General features: G+C 37.4%; 1 non-coding gene across 1 annotated transcript; it reads right to left on the bottom strand.

Annotated features, from left to right (window-relative positions):
* Nucleotides 1-4267: 4267 nt before the first annotated feature.
* On the bottom strand, nt 4268-4375 carry LOC122910973. The gene has a single exon (XR_006385323.1). It is a non-coding gene; the product is annotated as a U6 spliceosomal RNA (small nuclear RNA).
* Nucleotides 4376-6803: the final 2428 nt, after the last annotated feature.

Genomic DNA, 6803 nt, shown 5'->3' on the forward strand with positions numbered 1-6803 from the left:
CCCAAGTAGTAACTTTTTAGTGGACTGCCTACATATCTATAATATGTATTTCTGGCAACAGTATTAGGTAAAAGCATCTATAAAACACTTAGACTTGGAAAATCATTTTTCACAGCTATACCCTCTGATACATGAGCCCCATGAGTCTCTGGTCAGTTAAAAAGAAAATCAACAGACTTACTTGTTACATTCATACCCTTCTTTTTCTTTTTTTCTTTTCTTTTTTTTTTTTTATGGAACAATATTTGTTTCTCAGAATCCATTGTGGATTTAATGCTAATATAAAAAATATATACATAGCCCATGGGGATTTTAACAAGAAGAAATAATTCAAATAATAAGGAATCTATAAACATTTTTGTTCAGAGTTTTTCCACGCCACTTTGTAACTCCTCAAGGGAGGATATTATCCTGCAACTGGAAATGAAAAGAATTCTTACCCTCTCTCCTTAACTTTAACAGTGTATTAAAAAAAATACTTTTCTGGGCTAGTATTTTCTCAGACAGTTAAATTAGAAATTCATTAAGATCCTTTTCAGGGTCTGGATTCTATATTCTGCCTATAAATTGACATTCTTCTCTTCACTGTCCCAAGAGAAGAGCCTAAGGGTTTCTTATTTTCACAGAAGGGAACTGCCTAGGGACAAAGCAGGAAGGAGTTGACTGACAGGAATGCTGCTTTAAATCCTTAATGTGCCAAATAACTATGCTCACTCTCAGTTGTAACACCCTTCATTCTCAAATAGTTGTGGGTGGCCACATGCCACAGAAGGCATGATGAAAGACCTGGCAGCATCTATATATAACTTCAGGTCTTCACTGTGAAGACTTTCTTCAGACTAGCTCTGTTCCCTCTGTCTTTTTATAATGATGAGGTAAGTCTCTCTGCCTGTTAATGGAAGTCTGAGGAAATGCCCACAGATGTCCGCAGATGGTACCTGAATCTCCTTGTAATCTCCAAGGGGTTTATGTCCATCTTTGACCTCATAAAATATATAATTACTTCACCATCCTCTACACTTTAGTCCCTTCAACATCTGGTAAATTTTCTCATAAAACAGCTACTTTTGTTGAGTTTCAAGCCATCACTTTGACTAGCTTTAGTCATCTGTGAACGTTCATTTTTATAGCACTTCTAGCTGTTGCCTGCCTTGACTGCCATCAGTCCTTCCTGCTTCAGTGCACAGCCCTTAAGTCCTGCAGAAATAGTCCTTGCTATCCAGGAATTCTAGTTTCTGCCACCTTGGGGCCACTGGGCCCCAAGTCAACCAGGGATGACTACATAGTTTTGTAAGAGGAAAAGGGAATAACACACAACACTATGTCCCCTGGAATCATTTATGGTGAACAGCTACCATCACTTTTCCTAAGGGCTTTCTACCTCACTAGTTTCTCCAAATCAGACACGGTCCCCAAATACACTAGGAATGGAGGAAGAATCTGGTGAATCTTCCCAGAGCAGCAGATCATAGAAAACAGCAGGAATTTTAACATTAACTTAACTTTTGGTCACCTACCACAGAAAGGTTGGCTACAGACCCTCGGCAGTTGGCTCATAAAGATATTTTTCCTTTCCTCCTCCCTCCTTCCCCACACCCAATTTCTCTTTTCTCCCTTTTTTAATTCTTCCTCCTCTTTTCCCCCCTTCTGCCTACTGAGCTCCTTTCCCAAACCCTTTCCTTGGAAAATTTCCCTTGGCTTGCCTTCTCTTTTGTCTTAAAAATTCAAACTCCCCACACTTTCTTGGATGCTAATGAAGTTCAGGGGAAAAAGAGATATGTTCCTGTTAACCTCTAAACCACTACCAGGAGGTGAAAGGTGGTGAGGCATCCAATAGGATGCTTTCTCATTCTCAATTCACACATTCTCCAACAAAATGGTGGTGATAGTGATCTTGACAAAGAGTGCGACCTTTGTTGCTTACTCTCTTAGGACACACAAGCATGGTAGAAACCAGTGTTCCAGATTTTTCAAAAACAAACATAAGGCCCTGTTAAAAGAATAAAGCATTTCCTTGACGATAATGGAATTTTCATCAAACTCACAAAAATATAATTATTTGTAATCCAGAAGGATGAATTATTTTGCTTAAGGGGGTAGGAGAAGAATAAATGAAACAAGATGGGATTGGGAGGGAGACAAACCATAAGTGACTCTTAATCTCACAAAACAAACTGAGGGTTGCTGGGGGGAGGGTGGTTGGGAGAAGGGGGGTGGGGTTATGGACACTGGGGAGGGCTGTGCTTTGGTGAGTGCTGTGAAGTGTGTAAACCTGGCGATTCACAGACCTGTACCCCTGGGGATAAAAATATATTATATGTTTATAAAAAATAAAAAATTAAAAAAAAATTCTATGAAACCTCATAGCCAGCCTTTACTGAATGAAGTGAGCTGTAAAAAGGAAAAAGCAGACCCTGTCTTATTCATAGTCTGGAGGAAATAGGATATGGAACATCAAAGTTAGATGTAGAGGTGACTTTTATGATCACTAAAATAAAAAGATTTTACTAAAGTAAAATATAAAAGGTGTTTTGCACATCCGAAATTACTAATAATGAGCCATTAAAATTCATTTCTATCCTATTCGTTTACTATCCTTTTGTTCACTAGATGATAGCCTCAGATTTTCTCTCATCAAAACCTTCACCCAGATTTTTTATTTTTTTATCTTGGTTGCAGAAAATATATATGCTTAGAAGTGTTTTCATTTTCCAGGATCTGAGATTCTACCCAAACGGTAATGGTTGTTTGATACATGGTTTAGTGTTATTAATAGCCTCTGTAGTCTCTCTACTGTCCTGAAAATGAGTAATTTGTTGGAGATGGAAAAATGGAGGTATCTTTAGTAATATACTAAGCTATGCTAAAAGCTATTTTTCAGCAGCTCTCCCCAACATTTGGGGTTACAGAATCTCAGCTCAGCTAGGGATGACTTTAGACCAAAATATTTGTTTATAAGGGGGTTTTCCACAGAACACCATAAATTCGATTTCTAATAACCTCAGGGTGCAAATCTAACATGCTTGTTGACCTTTATAACTCCCAGACTTAATTGCAAGAGCCTCTATTCTTAAACTCTGTTGTCTGTTTTATTCCCCATTTCTATTTCCAGTTTTTCTCTTTTTCTAATTGTTCCCCAACAGAAATAGTCATGATCTGGTAGAATCAAAATGCTCTGAGCCATGGAAAATTAAATAGAAGGAAATCCTGGAATAAATGTTTCTGCTGAGTGGATTAACTGCCACTCCAGTTGTGCAGGGACAAGGGGGTAAGGATTGCACAGAAGGTTGAGAAAGGAGCTTTAACATTAGTTTTCATAAAGGGGCCCAGGGGAGAGAAAACTGATGGAAAGAAATAGATATTATTATAGGGCATCTGCTCTCTGTCCAATCACTTGGACAAGTTTTAAGCCCTCTATGAAAAATGGCATAGGACCAGGAAAGAGGCTGCTACTTCTAAGAGACACTAAGTAAAATATTGCTGTTTCTAGACTGAGGTGAAACAAGGCAAAGCAGACTTGGAAAGAGTGTAATTCCTCCTCTTCTGCAAAGAACTCAACACATCTCTAGCCCTACAAGGAGGGACAGCTTTGGACACAGCATTGGACAGTATCCTTGATGTGCACATTGATGTTCTTATAATATTCTCAGTAGGCACTTTGCCACCAACCATACTGGTGTTACACTTCTAGAAGCTTCACAGAGAGTCAGAACAGGAAGGAAAGGAGTTGATGGATGCCATCTTGTACTGCAGAAGGCAGGTGTGTGAATGCCCATAAGGACGCCCCTCTGGTCCCGCAGAAATATCAGAGGAGTTTCATGAAATTTCTGCTCATGAAGTTGGTAAGACTAGACATTTAAGCTCTTAAGATTAATGTAATTTCCTTTTCTGTCTATAAATAGTTTAGGACTGGTGATATTTAGGTTATAATTACCTACCAACAAAAAGGGTTCCAAGCTGAACAGGAGTTACTCTATTTAGGATGTTTTTATGTGAGAAATTAGTTGGGAGTCTTTAAAAGCTTCTCATAAATGTATTTATCACTAGCTCCAATTTCAGTAATTCACTGCAAAAGAAATTACAAAAATTCAGGATTTTAGCTTTTAAAATGCAATGAGAAAAGATGTCGGATTTTGAGTAACTACTGAAAAAATTATCTAACTGGAAAAATCTGCCCACGGGAAATGACTTTCAGAAGGAAAGTGGAGTTCCAGATGAACTATGTTATATCAGAAGAGAATCATCTCAGATTGCCCTTTTTTTTTTTTTTAATATGGAACGCTTCACGAATTTGCATGTCATCCTTGCACAGGAGCCATGCTAATTCTTCTCTGTATTGTTTCAATTTCAGTATATGTGCTGCCGAAGTGAGCACCAGATTGCCTATTCTGAAAACTAAAAAAGAAAACTTTCATGATGGATAACTTCAAGATCAGGACCTCTTGCAACAGACAAATAAAGACTTAAATTAAAATGAACCTAATACCTAATATTATCATTTGACATTGATTAAGTGCTAGGAAAAAAATAAAAAGAATATGTTTCATACTGTTAGGGCATTACTGTGTTTGTAAACCTTTGCTGTTGGTAATAGGGTATAAAATTAAAGAGCCCATTTTCTGGAGCCAGACTGCTTACATTTAAATTTTATCTCCATCAGTTTCTAATTAAATGCTCTAGGTTTCTTTAGCTGTAAACTAGAGATAGGAAGAGCATCAAACTCACAAGTTTGTTATGTTGTTTAATTTAACTAGTACACATAGAATGCATGCAATATGGTCATATATAACAACTTAATTTCTTTAAAGAACTTAACAATTATGAATTTTTAAATTAAGGATATATAGACTTTTAAAAATGGTTCCTCTATTGCCAGACCTAAAGCATCATCTTTACTGTAGTTTTTTCATAGTAATTAATAAAAAAGGACATATGCCCACTTTAATCAGACTTGCTTAAGTCTAACACAAAGAAATGGGACATTCTTAAATATATCTGGCCCAATGAAAAAGATTAATAGCCAAGATATTTGCAGTAACTCGTAAGTAGGCATTCTTGAGTAATGTGTCCTAAAGCACTTGCTCATCTGCCATTACTTGGGAACAGTAGCTTATGGCAGTCAAAAACCTGAAGCTTTCACATGGTCATGGTTATGAATCAGGAAATGGGGAATTAAGCAGAATCAGAAAAGCAGATGTTGACTCTGAGTCAAGAGTCAGTACAAGACCTCACAGAAAGAATGACTCATGGTTCTATGCCTTTTAGAACAATATTCAATGTGACTAACATGTTACCAAATTAAATACCTGCTCAGGACAGTCAAAAAGATGGCCTTGGATTTTTTAAGGCATATTCAATAAGCAAGATTGAGAAAAGGCAGAGAGAGATCCCAGAAGACTAGGACATTAGAGGTTATGAAGATTCTCAGCAGGAAGTAGGGTTGGGGGAGACTGGAAAAGAATTCTTTAAAGCTGCCTTCTTTACTTTTACATGTCTTCTGACTCTCTACTACGTCCTGTAATATAATTCCAAGAAAATGAGGATGAACTTCCGCTCTAAAAAAGCTATATAGTTTGCTAGTGATTAATAGACAGATGGACAGATAATATATTACATAGATATGATCTATATCATTCAACATTCATAGAGGTTATCAATTAAAGCATTAAACTCAATAAAGAATAGGTCTATCTAACTGATTTTCCATGTCACTGTCTCATAATTTAGGGATAAAAATCTCACCTATGATCTGCCTTCAGTCTTTACTGAGTGATCATGACATGCTGAGCATCACGCTGAGAGACATGAATGCATTGCCGAGAGATTTGCATGCATTCTACAAATTCAAAATTAAGTACTATTATTATCCCCACTGTATACATGGGGAGACTGAATCTCAGAAAGGAAAAGTGAATCTCCCCAAATAACACTGTTCACATGTAGATCTGTGATCTCAAACTCAGGTTACCCTGATTCCATCCTGAGTACTTAGACTTTACTGTGAAGCCACCCTCAAGTCAAGCCTTTTATTTTTGCAGTGGACACCACCTGGGCCTTTCATAAATCCTGGTACTCAACCTGCACCTCGCACCAATTCAGGAGGAATATCTGGGGTGGAACGCAGGCATCTGTTATGTTTTTAAAGTTCCCCAGATGAGTCCAATATCCATCCATGGGTGAGAACAACACTCATGTATTCAACTTAAAATTTCATAGCTCTCAATATTTCCTTTACATATATTTTCTTTACATAAAACCTCTCATTTTCATAAATGAAAAAATATTTTTCTTGGAAATTTATGTCCAATTTATGTCTAACTATTCTCAAGGCTCTGAAATGCTTCTGGACAGACCAAATCCAAATGCTTATCTCCTACTGACATTTTTCTCTTGGTTCATTACTTTTTATCTTATGGATCAGAGTATTTCAATATTTAGTAAATTTATAAGTATCAATAGCATGATGGTTAAGCATTGAGAATTTGGAGCTGACATGCTCAGGTTTGAACCCCAGCTCTATCACTAACCTTGTGCTTTTTTGTGCCTCAGTTTTATCATGTATAAAATGGGACTGGTAGGGGCACCTGGGTGGCTCAGTGGGTTAAAGCCTCTGCCTTCAGTTCGGGTCATGGTCCCGGGGTCCTGGGATCTGGCCCCACATCGGGCTCTCTGCTCGAGGAAGATGGGAAGCCTGCTTCCCATCTCTCTGCCTGCCTCTCTACCTGCTTGTGATCTCTGTCTGTCAAATAAATAAAGAAAATCTTTTTTAAAAAATTAAAAACTTTTTTAAAAATGGGACTGGT

Source organism: Neovison vison, chromosome 6 (assembly GCF_020171115.1).
Source record: "Neovison vison isolate M4711 chromosome 6, ASM_NN_V1, whole genome shotgun sequence".
Lineage (NCBI taxonomy): Eukaryota > Metazoa > Chordata > Mammalia > Carnivora > Mustelidae > Neogale > Neogale vison.